Source organism: Pezoporus flaviventris, unplaced genomic scaffold (genome assembly GCF_033815535.1).
Source record: "Pezoporus flaviventris isolate CSIRO_AGI_PZ_B2104156 unplaced genomic scaffold, CSIRO_AGI_Pfla_v1 ptg000082l, whole genome shotgun sequence".
In the NCBI taxonomy this organism is placed as follows: Eukaryota; Metazoa; Chordata; class Aves; order Psittaciformes; family Psittacidae; genus Pezoporus; species Pezoporus flaviventris.
In genome coordinates this window covers 628,519-653,275 of record NW_026892630.1, presented here as the reverse complement: position 1 = coordinate 653,275, position 24,757 = coordinate 628,519, and the positions used below count along the sequence as shown (strand labels likewise).

General features: G+C 41.9%; 1 protein-coding gene across 1 annotated transcript in view; it reads left to right on the top strand.

The window, feature by feature from the left end:
* The window catches only part of CDH13 (cadherin 13), a 793,216-nt gene that overhangs the window by 765,826 nt on the left and 2,633 nt on the right, over positions 1-24,757 (top strand). The gene's annotated exons all lie outside the window — the stretch shown is intronic.

Genomic DNA, 24,757 nt, shown 5'->3' with positions numbered 1-24,757 from the left:
GAGCAGCCTTCCAGTGTCTGAAGGGGGCCTATAGGGATGCTGCGGAGGGACTCTTCATTAGGGACTGTAGTGCCAGGACAAGGGGTAATGGGTTAAAACTTAAACGGGAAGTTTAGACTGGATATAAGGAGAAAATTCTTTAGTGTGAGGGTGGTGAGGCACTGGAATGGGTTGCCCAAGGAAGTGGTAAATTACAGTGTTGAAGGCCAGGCTGGACAGAGCCTTGAGCAGCATGGTCTAGGGTGAGGCGTCCCTGCCCGTGGCAGGGGGCTGGAACTGAATGATCTTAAGGTCCTTTCAAACCCAAACCATTCTAGGAAAACAGATTCCTCCCTCCCCACCCCCCCCCCCCCCCCCCCGAACATTAAGCTCAATCTGAAACTGGGAATAAAAGCTTTCCTCACACAGTGATTTAATAGTTCACCCAGGTGTTTAGGAAATAAACTTTGCAGGTTGGGGGGATTACAGATGTATTTTCCTAGGCTGAGTAGCGGTGCTGTGTGAAGAGCCCATCTCCCCTTTTATCGTTTAATTTAAAAGGGAATGAGCAGTTGAGCCTGGCCGGCAAGCGTGTGCAGGTAATCTGGCTTCAGAGAGGGGCTGGCTGTGGAATGGGTGGCATTAGGGATTAGCCCTGGGAGCTGGGAATGTTACGTAAATGGATTGATGATTAAAGGGAATATATTATTGTGGCATATTGTCTTCATGAAAGAAAGTACAAATAAAGTTCATGCATTAGATTAAATTCATGTCTCCCGCAGATTAGCGACATGGGCCTTAAGATACTGTAAAGCTTTGTAGACTGGATTTTCGCAGTGGGGATGGAAGCAGAATAAGCTTTCCAAAGTGTATGTTTATAGGCTTTTCAGGTGAAAACTACTCATTTGTAGTTTTCATTTGTGACATGGGTGGGTATTTACACAGCTTGGTTACTGTATATGGACGTAAAAGATAACAAAAGCATGGAATATGAGTTTGTAAATGAAGAACATTTCCCATTAGCAGCAGATGACTCTCAAATGTCCCATTTCACCTGAAAGCCAATGCAATGCACCAACACACTCTGCCTTACCCCCTAACTAGCAACACATCTGAGATGCAGGGCATTTGAATTAATAATGTGCCTTTTGGAGCACTGCAGGAGTAATGAAAAAGCCCCTTAGTGCCATTTTGGGGAAATGTTGCCTGTTTAAAAGTAAATGTGGCTTTTGGCTTGGAAAAATGCTGAGAAATAACTCCCATTTATTTGTTTGATGTGTTTATGAAAGTTGGTGGGGTTTGTAACTGCTCTTTTCAATCAGATAAACTTATTTTAACAGGGCCTGCGTGGCCTCTGAGTGCTCATCTGAGTGTAGATGGAATCGTAGAATCAACTGGGTTGGAGAAGACCTTTAAGATTGTTAAGTCCAACCGTTACCCCAGCACTGCCAAGACCACTACTAAATCCTGTCACTACGGGCCTCTACATGTTCTTTGAATGCTTCCAGGGACAGTGACTCCACCACTGCCCTGGGCAGCCTGTTCCAGTGCCTGACCACCCTCTCTGTGAAGAAATCATGCCTAACATCCAGTCTAACCCCTCCCTGGAGCAGCTTGAGGCCGTTACCTCTTATCCTATCAACAGTTACTTGGGAGAACAGACCAACCCCATCTCACTACAGCCTCACTTCAGGCAGTTGTAGAGAGCAGTAAGGTCCCCCCGAGCCTTCTCTTCTCCATACTAACCCTTCCCCACTCCCTCAGCCATTCCCCATCACACTTGTGCTCTAGGCCCTGCACCCGCTCCATTGCCCTTCTCTGGTCCCACTCCAGCACCTCAATGTCTCTCTTATAGTGAGGGGCCCAGAACTGAACACAGCATTTGAGGATCACTTCATCAGTGTCACATACACAGGGACAGCCACTGCCCTGGCCCTGCAGGCCACACTATTGCTGATACAGGCCAGGATGCTGTTGGCTTCTTGCCTTCCTGGGCACAAGCCACTCATGTTCGGCTCTGTCAGTCAGCAGCCCCATGTCCTTTACCATGAGCAGCTTTCCAGCCACTCTTCTCCAAGCCTGGAGCATTGCATGGGGTTGCTGTGGCTCAAATGCAGGACCCAGAACTTTGCCTTGTTGGTCTTCATACCATTGGCCACAGCCCATCGATCTAGGCTTTGCAGATCCCTCTGCAAACCCTCTCTGTCCTTCAGCAGATCAACACTCCCAGCCAACTTAGTGTTGTCAGCATATTTACTGAGGGAGATCTTACATCTTCCCCAAGATCTGGTGTGTCCCATGGCAAACAGGGGTGCTCATGGGGCCAGGCAGTGGCTGCTGTCCAACTGCTCCAGACCCCACAGAATGTGGCATATCAGTGCCTGTCGGGGGACTGCATCTTCCCCAGCACGCTTCTGAGCATGAGACTGTACAGGGAGACAACACAGTGATCTCCTGTGTGCACAGTGTGTGGCTCACTTAGAGAAGCGTGACTTTCTGTATGAGCTCAGGAGGTGCAAAACAGCGGGGAGAGATGTGCAGAGTAGGAGAGGTCTGATGTGTGTGGCTTCTGGCTCTGAGCGGAGGGTGGTGGTCATTATTTTATTACATGTTCTCCTGGTAAGCTAAATTCTGATGTCCTATTATTTTCTTACTGTGCTTAGTAAGTGCAGAAAAGGGGGATCTTCCAGGAAACTGCTTGACCTGTCAAACTATTGAGGCCGTTTTCTGTCTCTTGCAGCATCCTGAGTAGGATGTCAAGGCTTTAGCCCATAGGCCAGGTGCCTAGCAGGAGAAGACATATGGTCCAAAGTCCCTGCAGCAGTCCCTCAATATTCAGCAAGTAACAATGCACATGCCTTTATTGGTTCTCTGTCATTTAACAAGGAAAAGATATGATTGGCCTGATTCTCCAGTTAGTTTCTTGAGATGGTTTTGTTGTAGCTTGACCCTGAGAATGAGACACTGCTGATGACCATACTGTTACCAGCAGTGTCAAGTTTAGATAAAGTGCTTAATAGGTTCAGCTGGTGGTCCTTCTAGCTCAAACATTCTAGCCATGTTCCATTTTAGGGAATGGATGAGGCCTAGATGGTTTTGACATACTGCTGAAAGTGTATGTCTCCTAAACTGCTGTAATGCAGGGAGTCAGATCTGATTCCTCAGGCCATTAGGGTTTTTAGTAAGTGTCAAATGGCTGCACTTTTGTTCTCATAACTTCAGGAACTGTTTTCGTGTCAGGATAAAACATTTTCATTATTCATTTGCTCCCTAGTATGGAACAGTGACTGAAAATTTACAGGGTTTTGTCTCCTTTTTGAGACTGGACTGAAAGAAAATGCTACGCAAGGAGGACTGCTAGGATTAATGATCCTTCCACAGTGATGTTCAGAGATTACTAAAATGAATGGAACTCAGGAAGGCTCAATTGTTTTGCTAGCTTTTTACTGACAAGGTCTTAATTTAAAGTATACGGAGAATAAAGAGAGAATAAGCCTGTTGTTTTCCTTAAAATCAAGGGAAATTTACAAAGATAAATTTAAAACCACCTAGTGAAACTTCTTTAAAATGTAAGGATATGAGGTTCCGTTGCAGAATGATTTGATCTCATGTAGCAGAAAGTCATGGTCAGGCTCTGTGCAAAACCAGGCACATTTTCAGTTTTCCAGAGAGCTCAAAATTAACTTTGCCCTTGTGGATACATGATAGAGATTCCTGGTACTGGTATCTTTAAATGTGATTAAGTTCCTATTTCGTTTGGTGGTGTAGAATTAGAGTTCAACAACATGAAAAAAAAGGCTGTCAATTTACAGCTTATTTATTTGTGCCAGTTAATGCCAAAATCACATTAAGTAGTTAATGCTGCAGTATTAATTGTATATTTGTTGATATACAATTAATGTTGTATATGTTAATGTTGATGTATGTTAACACTGATATCTGTCCAGTAATTGCAACAGAGGGGTTGGGAGGCAGCTAATGAAATGTAAATTTTAAAAGGCAGAATAAAATTTCCCAAAGGCAACTTTTGCAAAGACCCTGCTTTTACCAAACCCACTGCTGTTAATTGTGTAATGACCTCAAAGAGGTGGAACAGTGCTATATTTACCACTGTTTTAAATAGCAGCTCTTCCAGAGGACTTTGTTCCTGGTAGAATTCCAGCACATTAGCTCAGTGGTAACAGTTTCGAAAAGATTATATTGTTATGTCTGTGTATTTTGTGAAGCAATAAATAGCAACCATGCTTCAGTTGCTTTGACTATCTGATCTTATTTGGGCTCCCTGATGACTTTCAGATAGTTGTGGTAGTTCTGAGTATTATTCATAGAGTGGTTGTGCACTCCAACTGTTGCAGCTGCTCTTGCCTGCTCCATTTGAGTGTGAGTTGTGTATTTTAAGATAGTGTGTAAAATCAGAGATTTCTTTTTTTTTAATTCAAGCCAAAGACTTACGATGAAATCTGGAGAAATCTTTAATGTCTCAAATGCAACCCAAGTTGCTTGTGGCAGAAATTCTTGAGAAAAGATAAAAATATAACAAATATAACTCACTTATTACTTCCAGAGGAATAAAACCCCTAACAGGCTATCAAATATACAGGAGGTCAGAACATATTAAGCACAGAATTGTGCTTAAGAGAACAACTGTTATGGGAGAAGTAAATGTTCAGTATCATAACTCATGAATATTTAACTGGATAAGGCAAACCCAGGTCTGGAATAAATGTGAAAGTGATTTGAATCAAAACGGAAACAGTTGACTGCTTTTTCAGCAGCTAAACCAAATAACTTTGGTGTGAGTAGTTCTCACACAAAGTTAACTGCTATTACGAAATGCAGTTATTTTTGCGGCAGTTATTCCCCTCCAGCAATTTATCCCCTATTTTGCATTTACAGTCTTGGATTAGCTTGCTGTTGCCTGCCATATGAACTGATCAAGGAATACTCCCCTGGGTGCCTTTGGGCTATGTGAGGGAAAAGAAAGACAGGCCTGGATTCATTAGGAGTAGACCGATTTAATTTTATGAGGTTGGACCAGAGGAAAGTGATCAAGGTAAGAGCGATATTGTCATACTTCATGCATTAGCCTTTCACTGTCTCATTCCTCCTCACTCTCACACTTTGTTCTTGTACACAGACACTTCAGAATGTTACCTTAATACCTTTGTTATCAGTGGTACTAAACTTTCTGTGACTGGGAGAACAAAAACTTTTGTAATCTATACTTTCATGAAGGGAAGAGCTTGGATGATCAACAACCACGAAGCCAAAAACCCTTTCCAAAACTGTTGAGGTGCTGGAAGGAGAAGGATGTTACACTATTTTTCCTTTATATTTACTAAGCTGACAGCAACATAAAGCAATCAGAAATAATGCCAGAGTGTGACACATGGCAGTATCAGCGGCCTGATAAGACCTGCCTTGTAATTCATGGTAATTTATGGCAGTGCTTAGTGGGATCTCTAGGGCCAGGACAAGAGGAACTGTGCTCAAGAAACAACCTGTAAGAGGAGAATCATAGAATCATAGTATCAACTAGGTTGGAAAAAAACTTTAAGATCATTAAGTACAACCATAATGAAGACAATAATAACAGTGAAGAGATTATAAGATTAATGCTATCTTTGTTATCTTCAGTGGAACCGATAGTTCTGTGAGGAAAAGGATTAATGATGGGTACAACACCAGACATTTCACTAGTAGAAAAGTCAACCAACTATAGATACTCTCACTGTTAACAGGTCAGCCTTTAAAGAACCTACTAAGATATGTTTTGCTTCACACAGCCATCTGTCCTCTGGTAGATTCAGCCTTTGAAGATGTTAGTCAAAGAATGCATGACAGCACATATTACAAGCATATACACAATCTACATGATCAGCATGTGCACAGCTCAAGTGATAACAGTCTATTAAATGCACCAATTAAATTCACCAAGAGAACTCTATGATTGTACAAGAGGAAAAAAAAAAGTGTAGTAACTTTATAAAGCTATTTGAATTTTTGTATTTTGTATGTAGGGACATTTTAAATAGAGCATGAGAAAAGACCGAAAGATGGGAGAGGTACGGAGGTGTAAACCTTAAAAAAGACTTGACTTTAAAGCTGCACCTTCCAATTCTAGCTCTGCCTTGATAAAATTTTCACGAGGACCCCTGAATCCAGAATCCCATTATTTCTGACAGGCATCTGCACAGGAGAGAAAAGTCAGGCTGTGGAATTGTTTGAGTGCCAAAGGACCTGGAGGAATTCCTGCCAAGAAGTCTTCATTAGTGTAAAGTTGAGTTGCTCCTTGCCTCAGTGCTACCGCAGCTAAGGCAGTTTGAGAAGAAAAGAAGGGGCCATACTTGGCTAGCACAAAGTATTGCTGTCTCGGTCTCTTTTTGACAGTTCTAGAGATAACAGTCTCGCTGATACCCCTCTCTTTCACTGCCAATTTCAGGTCCACCCCTGCTTTATTGCCCCATAGCACCAAATACCTGCTGAAGAGACATGTGAGTCCAACTTCATTGAAAGGGAGTGAGCTCTGTGGATGCTCAGTACCTTACAGGTAAGGTGTTAACATAGAGATACAAGCCTTTCATTGCAGCTGTTTGCAGTATGGTCTGTGCACCAAAATGAAGTATTTCATTTCTGACCTGTAGTGCCTGAAGACCTTAATTTTTACAAATTTGAAGTCTATTTTCTCCTTTAATTATAAGCATTCCAGAGGGCATTTCATTGAGGTTCCCCAAAACAGCAAGCATGCCACAGATACAAGGAATAATTTTGCTGTGCTAATTAAATATAAGCGATGCTCTGTGGCAAAAGGAGATTTACATTGCAGGAAGAGAGAACTTAGAATCATAGAATCATAGAATAGTTAGGGTTGGAAAGGACCTTAAGATCATCCAGTTCCAGCCCCCTTGCCATGGGCAGGGACAGCTCACACTAAACCATCTCACCCAAGGCTTCTGTCCAACCTGGTCTTGAACACTGCCAGGGATGGAGCATTCACAACCTCCCTGGGCAACCCATTCCAGTGCCTCACCACCCTAACAGGAAAGAATTTCCTTCTTATATCCAATCTAAACATCCCCTGTTTAAGTTTTAACCCCTTACCCCTTGTCCTATCACTACAGTCCCTAATGAAGAGTCCCTCCCCAGCATCCCTATAGGCCCCCTTCAGATACTGGAAGGCTGCTATCAGGTCTCCACGCAGCCTTCTCTTCTCCAGGCTGAACAGCCCCAACTTCCTCAGCCTGTCTTCATACGGGAGGTGCTCCAGTCCCCTGATCATCCTTGTGGCCCTCCTCTGGACTTGTTCCAACTTTTTCAATAGACACTCAGTTTCTTCTCTGGATAGGGATGCCAGTGAAATCTTCTGTACTTTACTGGGTCTGGCTGTGGTACAGTGTTTTTAGTACAGGTCACTACCTCTGTTAAAGTCACTGATGTGCTGCTTTCAGAGGTTCCTGCATGACCGTGCTCATCCTAACCTAGGAATTGCAAGGCCTGGGTGAGATATGAAACTTGTGCCTGGGATCACTGGAAGTAATCTATCTTTGTCTTGAACTCTGGAATATTCCTGATCATGGATCTTCAGAGGAGAGACAGATGAGGCTGTTTTGTAGGTGGTACTGCAGGGAGAAGAACTGGCTCTTAACCACAAAGAGATATACCAGTGCATCAGGAAACATTTCAGTGCTTTATTTGCAAACATTGGGGTGTCAACATAAGCAGGACATGGAGTTGTTGGAGCAAGTCCAGAGGAGGACCATGGGGATGATAAGGGGGCTGCAGCACCTCCCATCTGAAGACAGGCCAAGAATATTGGGGCTGTTGAGCCTAGAGAAGAGAAGCTGTGTGGAGACCTCAGAGCAGCTTCCAGTATCTGAAGGGCACCAACAAGGGTGCTGGAGAGGGACTCTTCATCAGGGACTGTAGTGATGAACAAGGGGAAATGGGTTCAGACTGAAACAGGGGAAGTTCAGGTTAAATTTAAAGAAGTTTTTTACTGTGAGGGTGGCGAGGCACCGCGACAAGTTGCCTAAAGAAGTGGTAAATGCTCCATCCTTAGCAGTGTTCAAGGCCAGGTTGGACAGAGCCTCCTTGGGCGACATGGTCTAGGGTGAGGCATCCCTGCCCATGGCAGTGTGTTGGAACTGGATGATCTTAAGGTCCTTTCTAACCCAAACCTTTCCATGATACTATAATTCTATGATATTACAGCATTGCTGTTGGGTGTTCAAAAGTGGAAGTCAAACTAACATCTGACCCACTTCACTTGTTGTTGTGTTTAAGGGTGTAACCAAACCATTTTGAACTTGGCTTTGACCACGCGATGTTACTGTTCATGCTCCCAAGTTAAGCAAAGGATAGGCAGTAAGTCCTAAATAATGTATTCAGGTATTCAGTAGTTTTTCTGAGTTACAGAGTGTGCCAGACACTAATTACATGTTGGCCAGTTTCTGGTTTAAACACTGAAAGTGCTCTCAGAGATGTTTGGGCTACAAACGAGGTGATAATATTTGATCTCTGCTGGAAAGTTTGAACAGCAGAAATTAAATTGAATACAAGGTTAGAACAGCAGCCTTAAGTAAAGGACACAAATTATGTTGGTTTACTCTTGTTTAAAATCCTGTGTGGGGTGTGGGGAGAGGAGTGCTTTGGAGGTTACAGACTCCAGTGGGCTGAGGGGGAAATCTCCATCCAGTAATTGTTGAGGTTTGAGTGCTGTAAACTATATCCAAATTATGACTTATAACTACATGGTACGATGTATTTCACCATTTTTTCCTGTAAAATTATTATCACTGTTAATTGTCAGTGTTTTCTGAGAGACATCAGTGCTGTTGTTCTTGAGTCTTCTAACTCCATTTATGATAGTTGTCATTCAATTAAAAGAGCTTCGCTGCTCTAAGAATTACACATTTTTGTTTGAATTTCAGCTGTTGTCTCTTTTTAATGTATCTCCATGCGCAACTTGTTTGCTGAAGTCTTCATTTCTTTCCACAAAGATAATTTAATGATTTCGCAGTTTTAGTGTTTTATGCACAATACTGAAATATTCCTTTATTTCGTTTCTTGCCTTTTTCTGGATGAGCAGTTAAGTGTAGGTATGTCTTACTTTTTGAATGTTAACAATCTGTCCAGAATTTGCTGAAAATTTAAAGGATGACATTTTCTTGAATATCTATTAAAGAATTCGTTGGCATTTCTGGTGCTTCACATAGACAAACCTGGATGTATTTAATTGTAAATACTTCCTGTGTGGAAGAGAGTAGGTGATAATTCTTAGTGTCTGCACCACTAAGATGCTTTTTCCCTCTGTTTTTAAATTAAAAGTTTGGCAATTGATCACAAATTTACAGCTACATATCCTAGACTAAGGACAGTCAAAATATTTTCTCATTGAAGTTTAAATTAAATCCTTGCAGTTCCAACTGTATAAAGCCAGGGGAAAGATGTCATTTGTAAATGGACAGACGTGCCACCTGGAAAACAAATGGATAACCATGGAAGCCAGCAGGGAAGCCAAGCCAGAAAAGGGAGCAATTATGTGGATGTGCGGCCACTCTGAATGACAAGGTAATCATGAAGGCTTTGCAGAATGTATGAATGTGTAACACCGGACCCCTTGGGCAGTGATAGCCAATTCGTACTCTGGATGAATCTGGTGTTAAATTTCCATCAATTCCAGCGTGATCACAATGCGGTCAATGCTGAGCTCTTTTGTAAAATCCACCCACTGAGGAGTGAATAAAACCAGCATTCATTTGTTCAGTGTCATGATAGGAAAGGAAAGGTTTTATAATTGCACCATCCAGGCAGACATGGCTCTACATTTAGCTTCCCAAATTACTCATTGGAATGACTTCTTCATTTTCTGCCCAAATTGTGCGCCAGTGCTCTCATCACATGAAAACTGGCAGTTGTCTCATCTGTTGTACGTAGACTGTGATATTCCCCAGATAGATCTGCTTTATTACACACTTCTTTAAATGTCAGCAACCTTAAAAGCAATGCCTGCAGTTCCCTGTAGTTGTCCATGTGTTAAAAGGTATTCTGATGAAGGACAACAAAAAAAGAATTATTCTGTGTTCATCATCCTTTTCCTAATTTTTGGGCTATGTTGTTAGCAATTCAGGATGATGCATAAGCAGTAAATACTGTTCTGTGCCTCAGATCTAGACAGCTGGTTCCCCAGGTTTTGTGCAGAACTGTTTTACAACCTGTTTGCTTGGCATAGAGCAGTTCCCTGCTAAATTATTCATTTTGTTCTGTGGCCAGCAGACTGGATGCTTGTGACATGTCAAGTGAAATTCAATCACTACATCTCATGTAAACAAACTCTCAAGACTTGTCTCTTTGAAGGGATAGAGCTTTTATAATGTGATCATCTTCTCCCAGTCTGTTTTTCTCACTCCCATTAATAAAGTGAAGGCAAGATCCTCATCAGCTAATGGTAGTGCAGTCCCTGCCCTTAGGCCAGCTTGGATCAGGTTGGGGTGAGAATGAGCAGGAATCAGAAAAGAAGGCATTTTTCTCACAAAAATCCACACCAGAAACCACTGAAGTCAAAGGGGTCTCTGAACCTCAGTGGGCTGGGGCTCACATGGATCCTTTTCAACAGATAGTGGGGCAGAAAATTCATTTGTGGACATGAGCATCATTTGGGTTTTCTTAGAAAAACCTGTTTTGTTTGGGGACAGTCACATGGATTCTGGGGTGTGACTTAGGATTTTTGAGTTTTCAAGCTGCTGGCGCTCAACACAAACCAAATCAGTTGCCTCTGTGTAGTAGACTGATTTATTTTTTTTTAGCTTTTCAGGCATGGGCTAGAGGGTAGGGTGGAATGTAAAAGGCAGATGTATTCCTGTTGTTCCTGCTGCAGGAAGGGAAGATCAGTTTTTAAAAAATGGCAGAATGGTAGTGTTAAATGTAAACCTTGAGATTTAGATTTCCTCGAGTTTTAAATGTGGCGTGGAAGACACATTTATCATTTTTTCTACAATGCTGCAAAAGCTCATAGCACAAAAGAGATTGTATTTTTTTGTTGTTGTTCTTCTAAAACTGAGGAAAAAACATCATTTGATTTGGTTGCTTCTCTTCCTCAGGAAAGGCTTGAAATGTCTTTAGTAGAAAAAATACAGAAAATTGTCATCACAGACAAACTAGAAATGCCACTAGTTAAAAATAAATACTTCTTTAAGTATATCATATCTGGCAATATGAAGTGCTTCAAAGGAAAATAAAAAACAAACCTGCTTTAATTATAGGCAATATGTCAGCATAACATTCCTGGAGTGTGTTTATCTGCAGGAGGAATGAAAACTTGTCACCATTTTCCTGAGCCTGACTGTGACAACCCATATCCTGGGTCAGACAGTGGAGGAGGGTTTGTAGGAAATATTGCAGCTCACAGGTCTGTTCCCTTTACAGGCACTTCTTGGAGATCAAGAGCTGGCCCAGAAGCATGCACCCCTTGTTGCCATGCAACAGCCAGACAGAACCTCAGGTACCAGACACAGCTCATCCATCATTTCATGGTTTTTCAATATCCTTTCAAACGTGGCTACCAGAGCTGCACACAGACTTCCAGTCTGCCTCAGCCATGCTGTAAAATAACTTTCTTACTCCTCCTTATGAGTCCCACTCACATATACTTAAAACATGCTGTTAACTTTTTATCCTGCCACACCTCATCAGTTCATGTCTTAGTTTCAGATTATGTCAGTGCTGTTCTGTCTCTATTCATCATAATGCAACAAGGTCTCCTCATGTGAACTTAACAGCATATTGGTCCTAACACACTGGACTTAAGTCTCTGCTAAGATAAAGAAGACTCTCAGAGCAGGGAAAGTGTCATGGCTGTGAAAAGATACCCACTGATCCAAATTTCTTCTTTTCTATTTCTAAGTAAGAATTTCCTATGGGAAGCTGTGAATCCAGCTCCTCATGGATTCAGTGTGTTGTCATATCTGTGAAGCAGTGCTAGGAATATGTTTTCGGGCTTTTTCCTAACAGATATGATAAAGACTAGGTTTTAACATCTTGATCTAATTTTCCCTTGTATCAGTAATATGGGTGGCTAGTACTGGAAAGAACTAGTTCTTTGTGTTGTTATAAACTGTATAAAGATGTTCAGAGCATGTGATAAATGAGAGTTACCCTTGTCTGTGTGTGAGAGAACATGTCTCTTCTTGGGTCTCAAAACGCTGCCTGTTTTTAGACTGCATTGATAGTACATGAGTATTTTCAGTTCTTCGATGCAGAACATTTCCTTTCATATTCTATAGTGAGTGCTTATTTATGCAGTAAAATGCATAACAATATACAATATCAATCTGTAAAAGTGTATGTAGGGCTGCTGCTATAATCTTCAGTTGCATGGATGTCTTTTGTCTAGCTCTGTGCAAAAATGTGAAGCCTGTGCCAAGCAGAAGGTTTTTGAAAGGGTCACTTAGTCATAGCCCATTGGATGAAACAACCAGCAAGTTCAAGAAGAAATCAAACCACAAGAGCACTCTAATTGCATGGCAGTAGAATTCAACTCTTCTAGTTCTGCTTGCATTATCTTATAAACACTTTTACTTTATCTCAAGCTATAGAAGAAGTCCATTAGAAGCATAACCTGAAAGGGACATGAAGAGGTCATCTTTCATTTCCCTGCCTTAAGGCTATGTGGGCTGAAAAACTTCACACAGTGTATTGTTTTAAAAGTTGTCTGAGCATGCATGACTGCTAGGGGAAGAGTTAAGATTATGTACTATAAGTTTCCCACTTTCAGATGTCAAAATACATAACTTGAGTGGGGTCACATAGTCATGTAAGTAAGAGAAAGAAACTGAGAGGAGGCAGTTTTGAAAATAAATTGGAACTGGAAAACAATGTGATAAATGCTTGTGAGTCAATACTTGTCAACATGTTATTTGTGCATATTGTTATTTCATGATTCAGCTAGCCATGAATAAAACTCCATCTAAAGCTAGTGGTTATTCTCCTGCGCTTCCCATAATCAAAGACTGCTGCAATTAAGTTAGTGCAGAGTTAGTAATGTATGCTGACTGGTTTAGTTATCACTTCTGTTCAGATCTGCACCAGTAGAGTCTAGGGAATACAAACAATAGTTGAGTCAGAGTACCTGTAATTATCACTGCAATTTACTGAACTGGCCTTGCCAGAGAAAAAATGAAGCAAAAGTTCTCTTGTTAATTAATATGCTCAAATGCTCATGTAACTTGTGTATATAGTATGGAGATAGACCAGATAAAGTAAAGGCAGGACCTAAGAGATGCACTAAGGGTGGTGTCCTGGTTTAAACCCAGTCAGGTAACTCGTTCACTCACTCCCCCCCTTCTTTCCCTCCCCCTACTCCCGGAGGGACGGAAAGGAGAATTGAAAAGAATGCAACTCCCACAGGTTGAGATAAGAACAGTTTAGTAACTAAGGTATAACACAAATCACTACTGCTACCACCAATGATAATAATGATAAAGGAAATAACAAGGGAAGAGAATACAACACCTCAGCACCAGCCGACCGATAACTTGCCCCCCCCCAGCCCCGACCAAGCACCGACCGATACCTCCTCCAACCCTGCAGTCTCCCAGCCCTTCCGGCTAACTCCCAGTTACATCCTGGTCATGACGTGCTGTGGTATGGAATACCTCTTTGGTCAGTTTGGGTCAGGTGTCCTGTCTCTGCTTCCTCCTGGCTTCCCTTCCTCCTGGCAGAGCATGAGGCTCACAGAGTCCTTGGCCAAACCAAAACATCGCTATCAGTTCTGTTCCCAGGCCGAAAGTCAAAACACTGCACTGCACCAGCTACCAAGAAGGAGAAACATGACTGCTACTGCTGAACGCAGGACATTATCCACCCCTTATTCCATACCGTTCACGTCATGCTCAGATCCCACATTTTCAATATACCATCACTCTTATCTAAGTGCATGGACCAGTAGCTATAAAGCTGCTGCGTCCATCTGGTCCATGATGCCAGGCTCCATCTCTTGTAACAGTCTTTCAGAGCAGGAGAGACTGTGTGCAGTATTCACACTCGTGAATAACCTGGGCAATAGCGTCCATTGCTAAGTCCACCCCTCGATCATGAGTCCATCTCTGTGTTGCATCTCTGCTCTGATGGCCTGAAGTGCCATGGGCCCACCAGGCTCAAAATAATTCACTGTTCCCTTCAGCAGTTTCTGCAGCTTGTTGCTGGGGACTCCATACAGCTGCCTTCCATCTCCGATGCTTCCAAAGCACTGGAGGGGCCCAGTGGACTAGATACTTGCCCATACTGTCCCACACACCCTGCCACTCATGACTCTCCAGCCTTGGGGAAAATCTCTTGGTCCCCCTGAATTGTTGTCTAACCTCAGACAAGACCCAAACCTGACTCTGCTTAACTTTTGAGATCAGACAAAATGGTTGTGGGTAGAACACAGTCTGTGTGTGTGTGCCAACATGCTGATCCCCATCACATCAGCAGGCAGGTCCCAGGGATACCCAAAGGCCATTCAAAACCTTCAGAACTCTCAAACGATGCTGCTGTACTTGTCACTGGGGCTGGTGTAGCTGCTGTGCTTGCCGGCTCTCCCACCACCAGCTTCTCTTTTCCTGAGCCCAGCTCTTCCTCCTCTGCCTTGCTGGGAAGTGCTGCCTGGTCTCCTGCATCCTCCTGGGGCTCGGCGGGCGGCTTCTGGGGGATGCTCTTGGCGTCGCGGGGCTGGGCTCGGCTCCTCCGCGGGGCTCGGCTCTTCCGCGGGGCTCGGCTCTTCCGTGGGGCTCGGCTCTTCCGCGGGGCTCGGCTCCTCCGCCGCCTTCTCCCTCTGCTCGGCAGCCGCTTCCTTCTGCTCCTCGACCGCCCCGGCCTCCTCCACCGGCAGCCGTCCCCTCGCGGCCTCCGGCCCCGCTCCCGCCGCCGGTTGCCCCCCGGGGCCTCTCTCCCGGGCCGCTTCAGCAGCCGCCGGCTCCCGGGGCCTCTCCCCCTCGGCTCCCCGCAGCCTCACGAAGATGGAGAGCAGGGTGAGGGCCAGGACGGTGAAGAGCAGCTGGACGGCCAGGTACAAGTCCACGGCCACGTCCGTCCCGCCCTGCTGCTGGAGCCCGCCCGTATTACAAGCCATTGCCATAAAGCACAGTGAGACAAGAACCTTAGCCCAAGCCCCACACTTGATAAACGCCAACACAGCAAATACCGGCTCTACGTAAGTTACAGCATTCTGAAGCTGTGAGATCAACAAGAACAACTCTGAGAGCCAATAAATCGGCATTGTGACAAGTGACTATCAATCCAGTCAGATCTGTCCTTATCTCAACCCCTTCGTGCCCCACGTTGGGCGCCAAAAAGAACTGTCCTGGTTTAAACCCAGTCAGGTAACTTGTTCACTCACTCCCCCCCTTCTTTCCCTCCCCCTACTCCCGGAGGGATGGAAAGGAGAATCGAAAAGAATGCAACTCCCACGGGTTGAGATAAGAACAGTTTAGTAACTAAGGTATAACACAAATCACTACTGCTACCACCAATAATAACAATGATAAAGGAAATAACAAGGGAAGAGAATACATCATCTCACCACCAGCCGACCGATAACTTGCCCCCCTCAGCCCCGACCAAGGACCGACCGATACCTCCTCCAACCCTGCAGTCTCCCAGCCCTTCCGGCTAACTCCCAGTTACATCCTGGTCATGACGTGCTGTGGTATGGAATACCTCTTTGGTCAGTTTGGGTCAGGTGTCCTGTCTCTGCTTCCTCCTGGCCTCCCCTCCTCCCTGGCAGAGCATGAGGCTCACAAAGTCCTTGGCCAAACCAAAACATCGCTATCAGCTCTGTTCCCAGGCCGAAAGTCAAAACACTGCACTGCACCAGCTACCAAGAAGGAGAAACATGACTGCTACTGCTGAACCCAGGACAGGTGGTAAATGATGGATGGAGTACTCTCAGCAGTTTGGGCATTGCATTTTGCATGTGCTAATCTGTGGAATGCCAGTGTCTTAAGAAAAATTGTTAAAATGTTCGAAAAAGCTTAATTAATGATGGTAATTAAAAAGGAATTGTTTGTTCATTAAGGTTTGCAAGTGAAGGTTCTGCTCTAGTGGCAAGGAACTTGTGGAGTATTCTTATTTGAGATGGTTCATATTGGAATAGAGCAGATTCCCTTATTTGCCACCAGCTTGCAGATTACAACACAGATATGAAAGCAGCATCTGCAGGTAGTACCTGTCCTTCTATGGGAAGCAAACTTCCATCGCTTTGGGCCTTAGCCAACACAGAGGGACAAAAGCTTCATAAAGCAAGAGAAGAGTCACATTGTGCTTCTGACCTGCTGTTCAGTTTCTGTTCTGCTTGCAGAGTTGCTTAGCTATGCATGGCTGTTCTGCAGGACATTTTGCAAGGTACTGTGTTGATAAACTGTGAAATCAAGTTGCTGATAATCCTGGGGATGTTTAGAAATGCCAAAGATTCAAAGGATCTTCAAGTATCAGAAAAAAACGTGCTGATGCAACTTACTTATATTTTCATTGGCATTTCTTATAATCCCAGTGTGTTCAGTAATTTAATTTCTTGGGCCATAGGATGATGGATTGGGCTCTGGATGAGGCAAGTGCTGGTGGTTTGCCTGGATCCAAAAAGAAAGTAGAGGAAAAGCATCTTTTTCATCCTTTAAGCCAAAGCCAATTGCAACCACTGATTTCACCAGGAAATTACTGGTAATGTCAGGAGGAACTCTTGGGACCTTCCTTCCCAAAACCACCTTTGCATTAGAAGCAAATAATGTGTATGATGGGGATATTTTTTCATCAATGTGTAATTTCATTTCACAAAGTTTCTTGTATTTCATTTCCTGCTCTTCCTTCTTTCATTCCGAGTGGAGAACACTGAATGACTATCCCTGCTTCTCTGTACTGCAGTCGCGCTGCCCCCTTTGTCCGACTAGGAGCGTGGTAAGAAAACTTGAGCCCTGCCTGTTGCTGTCTGGAGCAGAACTGAGGCAAGGAGCTGCCCAGGTGGATGCTGAAGCTGGTTGATGCTTGCAGCAGTCTCCCTCTTGGCAGAGATTCTAGTGCTTTGTCAAACTGTCTGGCTGCATCAGTTAATTGCTTGTTATAAAGTCCTATCAGAGCCCTTAAAGTTTGCCATGCACTTGTTAATTTGATTCTTTGAATAGTTTAGGAGTCCTCAGTTGTGCTGGGGTAACACAAAAGCAATGTCGCAATGTACCTGCAGCATGCCTGCCAAAGGCAAGGATAATTTGTGTTGCCACCGCTATTGATTCTGTGTGCGACAGTTAGACTTGAAAGATAAAGAGGAAATTAAGCATAACAGAGTGATAATAGAATGATCAATGCTGCTTGCTGCAGACTTTGCATGTGCATTGACAAGGAAGATGTTTTGCCAATGCTAGCCACAGATGTGTAAATGAGGTGATAAGTCTTATCTGAAATACAAAGCTAAATAGAAGTGGCTAGTATGGTAGAATTAACATTGGTGCTTTAGTAACAAAGTGAGAAAAACAAGAAAGATGAGATGGTGTCCTAGACTTTCAGGAAAGCACAGATGGTTCTGGTCGCTGTCACGAAATTCCTTTTTCTCAGTATGTGAATCATGGTTCTGTTTTCTTTCACAAATATTGAGTGTGAAGAAGGAATTAGCAGGGAAGTCATTTTCCTCTGGCACTTGAGTAGCCTGGCTTGTAAACCAGAAACCTGTTGTCATAAAAGCTCTTTCTTCTTATTAAAAGACTGCTTTCAGTGGCAATAAAGACATCAGTTTGGGATAAAATTTTGCTTTTCAGTGGGATATTCTATAGAAGGAACCTTCATTCAATACAGCATTTGTGCTGAGTATCATGGGCCTCAGATTCATCTACTAGCAAGTCTTTTGGTCACCAGAATGTTTATGAAACACTGCTCTGGGGAGGAATAATTCTGTGCCTTGCCTTGGGAATCCTCTGCAGTCAATGGGATTGGTTTCTATAGCAGTCATGTTTGCAAAACTCTTATCTCCCATCCTTACATGTATATAAGAGTTTTAGTGTCACTCCAACTAAGCTATTTTCAGCGTTCTGACTTGCTGCAAAGACTAAGGGATGGATTTCCACATCCTGGCCTTTTTTTTTTCACAGCCAGTGATGTACTTATTCACAGCATCTAAGCCACTCTCTGAAATGTTCGTAGCTATTTCCCTTAATAACATCAGATAATCTCGATAATGGGATTGCCTTATCCCAATCACAGCTTTAAAATATCTTCTGGTGTCAAAATTTCATTATTTTAATCTTCTATTTTCCACTTTATGAACTCTTTCAATTCACTGTGGCTTTTCTACAAAATTACATTACCTACCAGTGGCTTGTGTTAAATTTTTTTTAATATCCTCCAATATTCAGTATCTCTTAATACACAATTTTGTTCTAAAATTGCTTTTCCACATAGTAAACTTTTATTTCTTGTCATTACTGTCCATTCAAATGCAGTTCCATTTACCTTTGTTTTTCATTTAATGTTAACCTCAGGTTAAAGCCATTCACGCATCAGTCACCACTTAGCTTTAAATCTGTGTAGATACATTTTATAGAACTTTTAATTGATTTAGTAGAAAGCCATAATGAATCGTAGCAGTCTTCTAACCCAGAGTGACTGCAGCAGCCTGACCACTACCTGAGCAATTCTATTAATGATTTAGATGATAATAATTACATCATTGTTGGTGCTCTGAAATTGGCAGTCTTTGTCAAAACATGTCGTTTTGAAGCAAACAGGAAGGAATTGATATTTGGGGAACCGTTTGAATATGGAGGCCAATCGCCAAAATCCAACAGTTTTCAGAGATTATTGGAGTTTCAAAAGCCTTGGATAAATAGGAATTTTTCAGAGTGCACTACAATGAATTGGGCATTCGGAGAGCATCAGTGGTAGGTAGTAAGAATCTCACCCAAAAATACAGTCTGACGATCCCATATCTTTGAAATGAGCAAAAAATAAAGTACATCAGAAATCACATTAGGTAGATGACATACTTTAACTGAACTGAGTCCTTGAAGAATTAGTCTGGTGATTATGGGAAGACTACAGCTGAGTGTCTTTTTAAATCAGGTAATTTGAAATTAAGTCTCTTTTCTTTACCTGGTTAGTAAAGTCCATTGTTCTGAGTTTATGGCTCAGGTTGCTATCTGATGTTTAAAACAGCATTTCCCAATGTGTCCTGACAAGTTTAATGTAATTTTAGACCCTTTTATTCTTGAATGCTGAAATTGCAATGAGATTAGGAAGCAGAGTGATTAAAATGAGTTTCCATTGCTAAAAAAAAGGTATTGGTAGATAATTCAGACTCAAAAGAGAAAAAAATTAGATGACTAGAAGGCTGAAAGTAATCCATATTGAGAGACTGCTCGCTGTGCAGAGCAAGCATGGAGCATGGACTCCAGCTTCATCAAGCTGCAGTTCCCTTTGCTTTCTGATGATATGCCAGATGTAACATGAATGTCTCCCAGGTCAAGTGTTGCTTGATTAAAATGAGTTAGCGAAAAGAAATGTGGCGAGGGCTTGCCATGTGCTGCTCTGTGCACCTCACCCTGCCTGCCAGGCAAACAGGGAGCAGAGCTATTATTCAAATAGCAGTGATGTGAGATTTAGGTTTTTCAGGTCCCTGCCTTTTATACTCTCATAATAGAAATCATTAAGGACCCAATGAAATATTCCATTTATCACAGTAAATTTAGGTGACTGGTGACATTAAGTGCTGTTATGGGTCTGGGTCATGATTCCTGCCAAGCAGAGTCCTGTTCTTACTGAGTGACTATGCATTAACTCAGATAGCTAGCTTACTATCTGTCATAGCTGTTGAATAAGGCCCAGTTTTTCTAGCAACAGGGTGAGTAGGAAAGTGATCAAGGGAATTTTTGGCCTCTTGCATCTGAGGATGAATTCAGGATCAAGTCTTCATGCTTTTGCTTGGGTAAATCAAAAGTGATTAAGCTAATTCAGCTTTTCCAAATTGCACTTTTCTGCTTCTACACACAGGCTGAGGCTAGCTCCTATTTATTCACGCTACCTGTGTGCCTAAGAAAAAGAAAAGAAGAGGAAGGCATCTCTGGAGCTACACAGTGATGAGGTTACAAGGAAATTACTTTTCTAACTAGAAACATGCAGAATTATCACATACCATTAAGTGATTTTCTCTTCTTTCGCAGGGTTTATGTCCAATCTGTCATGGCAGTCTTGCTCTGGAATTCTAATGAATCTCAGCCTTTCACTTCTCTCCAGACAGGTTTTTAGCCTGACAGCCAAAAATCAGGTAGCTTACAGCATAAATTCACTACCTTGAGTTCCAAGTATTGGCTTTACAAAAGAATTTTACAAATTCTTTAATCGTTTAAAATAATTAATATTTATTGACAGTAGATACAATGCTTCAATGTACAGTTTGGCTTGATGTATTTGATAGCTTGAAACTAGCTGCCTTCCAAACTTACAAGTGCTTATTCTGCTGCATGATCCTTGTGTCTATAAGCAGTAGCCTGCTCCTCTTCCAGAATGAGGCAGGTCAGTTTTAAAATCTGAGTTTAGTCCTTTTAATCTGGACTCAAATGCATGGATAGAAGTTAATTTGTTTGTTTAATTTGGTAAACCTCAGGCTTCTGTTATTATAAGACTGCTGTTCAGAAATAATAAATTCATGCATTTTTTTCCACTGAAACACTGACAAGGTATAATTATATCATGATTTATTTTGCCACCTTAAGACCGGAAACTGAGATATTTGCTGACACAAAATTAGAAACCAAGGAGAGTAATCAGTCATTCACAACTATGGAACTAATTTTTTCTGTGTCCTTTTAGTAGCCTGAGTACAGAATAACCCTGTTGTTATGACCTTTGACAAATGCAGAGAATAAAAGTCAGGTTTCTTGATTTCTGATGCCCTTTCACTCTAAGCTTTTTAATGCACCTCAGCCTGAGTAACAGTTATAAGCAGTAGTTCAGCCTTTCTAATACAAAGGATACAAGTTACGAGGGGAAATTATGATCATTTGGGACCCCAATTACTAACCTAAATGGGAGCACTGGACAAGGCATCCTCCAATTCTACCATTTCCTTCCATGTGGATATGGCACATTGGTTAGATTCATCTCCAAAAGCTACTGGTTGTGTATGACTGTGTTTGGTTTTGGGGGAGGTATGTGTTACTGGTTTTTGCCCATACTTTCCTCTTCTCCAGGCTATGCTAGGCATTCCTGGTTGACAGCTGTCCTACTGTGTGTTTTAAGATCCCAACCAGTCGTTACAACTTGGGATGTAAACTTCTCATGGCATTTAACCATATGGAAATGCAGCAATGTTTTCAGGATAAAAAACTGCCCACCCAGGAACTGTTAATGTATAGAGAAACAAGCTGATTTGAGAAAGGACAATTACTATGTCTCTGAAAATATCATCCCTATTTTCAAGCCTAAATTTTCAGGTACCTGTAAATCAGTATGTAGAAAATGATTTTTCATGACTAATTTATGTTTAGTAAGAAGATCATAAAATTCTCCAGATTCTGCATTCTTTTAATTTCCATCTGTCTCAGAGCATAACTCTGCCTTGTGTGCTTAGTTAACAGAACACTTAGCTACCTCTCTTCATAATTCTTGACATCAACAGTCAATTCCTCAGCTTCTTTATTCAAGTGAATGGTAAGTCTAGAATATAAAATACAATGGAATCAGTGTCAACCAAAAATGATTATTTAGTGAAAATTTAAGTAACCGAGCAGGCAGGAAGCCAAATCTGAATCACAGAATGCCAGCTCCTGAGAAGTAATAGACATTTCCTTAGATTTTCCGCAAGTCACTGCAAACACACATTTTGGGAATATGCATCTGTGAATGTGAATAAAAATTTCCCACTGTGTGTTTTTTGACATATGTGTGGCAGGATCTAGGCCCTACCTATCAAATATCGGCATTTTTCATTTTGTTTGCATTTTGGCCAAAACACCCTGGAAATGGTGCTGTGTCTACCTTTGATTTCAAGGTGGAATTCACTGAAATTGGAAGGATGCATGTAAGGCTGAACACATCTTCCACCTTCCAATTTTGGGTCAGTTAGGAAAGTTATTTTCCAGTGGGAGAAAAAACCCCACCAACTCTGCCATTTTATTCAGGCTACAGGAGCTATTAATCCTCCAAAATGGCTGTTTGCAAACAGTAACATCTGCTAAGTTCTTCTTCATTCCTTTTTTTCATCTGGCCTGCCCAGAACATGGGCACAGATGTGCTCATCCCTTATTCTTTTACAGATGCTGCTTTGGCAAGTGTCACTGTGGCAACGTCCATCAAAAATGTCTACTCAAGAGAAACATTTGCCAGGTCTGCCTGCCAGCATGAGCTGAATTATCTCACTGAGGATATAATATAGTTTGTCCTTGCCTCTCCCTCTCAAAGATAATCATTAGGGAGCCGTAGAAGAGCTGATAACTAGCCAGGACTGACTTGCAGCAGATGCTAAATATTGTAACACTGATAACAGTTAATTTTTAACTGCAAGATCTGAAACTGTAGAAACTTTATTAATTTCTGAGAAGTGGTTATTCTGATTTTAAGGGACTGGATAGAGGAACTTGTGGGAACAGAACAAGCCAGTAAGTGAATATATGATCTGATTGATAAACATTCTGTACTAGCTGCTAGCCTGGAGTCTTACAAGTTTAAAGCTAGCTCACACTCCCACATTTAGCAGTGCTTAACACAAGACCTGGCTGAAACTATGGATCAGTAAGAGGGCTTTTATGGGTTTACTGAACACTGATTTGGTTCATATTTCTTGAGAAGAGGTACAAGGGAACATTAAATCAGGTTCCATAAGTGGAATACACAGGAGATGGGGAGAAAAGCAAAACCTAGGAAAGGAAGAAGAGTTTTTGATCTTCTTATAATTTGCCTAATTGAGGTGAATGTTTCATGTACCTTATTTCTGGCAAGTAGTCTTAACATTTTTCTCCTGCAAGATACCACTATCTCTGTCTTGTCAATCTATGCCGAGTTTCAGTCTCAAAGGATAGCCAACTGTGCGCTGCAAGGCTGACAAGAAATATTAATTCAGGAAGTCTTAAGTTGGTTCTTTTATTTTCCAGCATAGTTCAACTGAATGGGAGGCACTGAGCAGACCTCACAACCCAGCCCTGCTGCTTCCAGTTTCTTAGCAGATCATTCCATCCACATCAGAGCATCTTTGAAGGCAAAAAGTGCCCAATACCAACTGCTGGGTCCAGACCTTGCCGCAGGAAAGGTCTGACCCCGGAGCAGATGAGCAGGAGCTTCATTTCCAGCTGTCAGGGAGCTGTTCCCTCTGAGGTGCCTTTGATCCCAAGGAGAGGCATGAACTGATGCATTACCGTTAAGAGAACTAATTTCGGCAGCTGCATCTGTTTAATTGGGTCTCTCAGCAGAACATGACTGTAAGAGGGAGCCTGGAGGGAAGTAAGAGATCACTCAGGTATGAATTGCAAATGTTTAAAAGCTTCACTCACCCCTGGATAAATCCTCCCAGGAGCTGCAGTATTTGTGCAACTGCTATTCCTGGGCAATTTACACTTGGATGGGAAGATTCTTCTAGTTCAGGAGATCATTTAATAGAAGTGTACAAGAGAGCTACTTAATACGTGACCTTTCTCTGTTGTGATACTAGATATTTTCCAGAGCTACTGAAGATATTTGGACATTTCAAAGGCTATTTTAGACCATTTTCATAATTTTCTGCATAAGTTGAGCACTAAATTCCTGGATATTTTTATTGATAGCTGTTAAAGGTCCTTTAAATACTAAAACTCTCTTTAAAATGTCTTTAAAATGTAAAAAAAACTGAAGCCACCTTTGAAAATCTTAAGTATTGTGTAGGAGGCATATCCATTGCTCTCTGTTTATGTCTTATGTTACCAAGAACTGTGTCATTGTTATCTTTTACCTGTTTATCAGAGTCCTGATTGATTGCCACTGATATTTCCAATGCAGAAGTTGGTGAGAGATGCTGCTAAAAGTGTAATAGTTAAACATAAAAGACAAACCTAATGCAGAGCAGTATTAGGAGGTTGACTCTAAATTCACCATCTTTCTCATATGAACAGTTAACATTACTTAAATGTCATGCTGAATGAAAACTCATCTATCTTTTGAAGAATGTGACATTGCTGCCTAGTCAAGGATAACCTGGATATAAACTTTTCCATCAATATGATGATAGTACATTGTTTTGACATTTATAAACAGAGTTCTAAAAGCTAAGACTTGGACACGCAGCTGCTTTGGATTAAATTTACATACCATCATGGAAGCACAAGAAGAGAATAAAGAGGCACTTCTTATAACCCCTAATAATTTGATTTCAGGTTTTTCATCCAAAACTCTAGCTGTTATTCTTTTCTGAGAATAATTGAAGGTTGGCAGCACTTGCAGTTCTGTGAAAGCAACAGTCCTTGTAGTAAGGGACTTTTGGTACAACACGATGTGTCAAACTGATCTCCTCATTCTCTTAGAATGTGTCCTACAGCTGATAAGTCTCTGATGGGAACTTAAATATGCTTTATACTGTGTATTCAGGTTAAAGTAAATGTTGATTCTGCCAGTAGTTTTCTTTAAAACGTTTTTCACAGCATTTTGTTTCTCAGTGGTTTGCTGAATACCTCTTCAAACTTAGCAGCAACCTGACATGTCAACCTTTGTGTTGACTCTGACCCGCAGTGCAATAAGAGTTGCCTGATTCATAGAAAAATTCATTATTACTAGTGCTAAGCTGTCAAAAACATGAACA